The following is a 791-nucleotide window of genomic DNA, read 5'->3' as shown; positions in this document are numbered from 1 at the left end:
ATATATATATATATATCAGCTGCGTAGTTTGTATGCATTTTTTACCAAAGTATTTTTATATATGTGCATATTTGTTAGTATCACATATATATTTGGTTTTGTATGTTTTGTTATCAAATGTTTATATATATGCCTAATCTTACACAAAGCTAGGTATCTTAATAGTAAACAGTCTTTTCATGTGCTGAAATCTAGGACTTTTGGAGAAAACTCGTTTCATTAAGTTTCATATGCAGTTTTTGTAAGCTTGTTTAAAACACATTTCGGGCTGGCATGACCTGGTGGTTAGGGTGCTCCACTCTCAAGCTGAACATTTTCGCCCTTTCAACCATGGGGGCGTTATAAAGTTACGGTCACTCACACTACTTGGTTATTTTCTTACAATGTGGGAATGTTAGAAGGAATAAACAGTTTTTTTTCAGTTCTCACATGGATGATGAAATCAATATACCTTTTAAAGGAGTAAAGAATGGTTTACTTACTTTCAAAATTATTACCTGAATGTAGTGGAAATAACATCCTAAAAAGGTCAACAAGTCATTAAAACAACTTAAAAACTATTATCTTCATTTACTTAAGAGCAGTGCATATTTACTGTTTTAAATGCTGTTGTTTTGTTATTTAGCCATAAATTATATGTATTTATTTTATCTTAGAGCAAGTCTTTCATCCAGTTCTCATATCATATTATAAAAATAAATGTTTGAACCAAACATAAACTTTAGAGTCTATATATACACATATATATATACGCTTCTATGTGCGTGTCTCTTGCGCATGTAACCGTATTT

At 30.3% G+C, this 791-nt stretch overlaps 1 protein-coding gene across 2 annotated transcripts in view; it reads right to left on the bottom strand.

The window, feature by feature from the left end:
• Window positions 1–791, bottom strand: part of LOC106477104 (insulin gene enhancer protein ISL-1-like) — a 59,793-nt gene that overhangs the window by 14,483 nt on the left and 44,519 nt on the right. The window lies entirely within an intron of this gene.

The sequence above is a fragment of the Limulus polyphemus genome, unplaced genomic scaffold (genome assembly GCF_000517525.1).
Source record: "Limulus polyphemus unplaced genomic scaffold, Limulus_polyphemus-2.1.2 Scaffold7, whole genome shotgun sequence".
Taxonomy (NCBI): Eukaryota; Metazoa; Arthropoda; class Merostomata; order Xiphosura; family Limulidae; genus Limulus; species Limulus polyphemus.
Note: the sequence above shows the minus strand (reverse complement) of the source record. Positions and strands in the feature narration are given on the sequence as shown.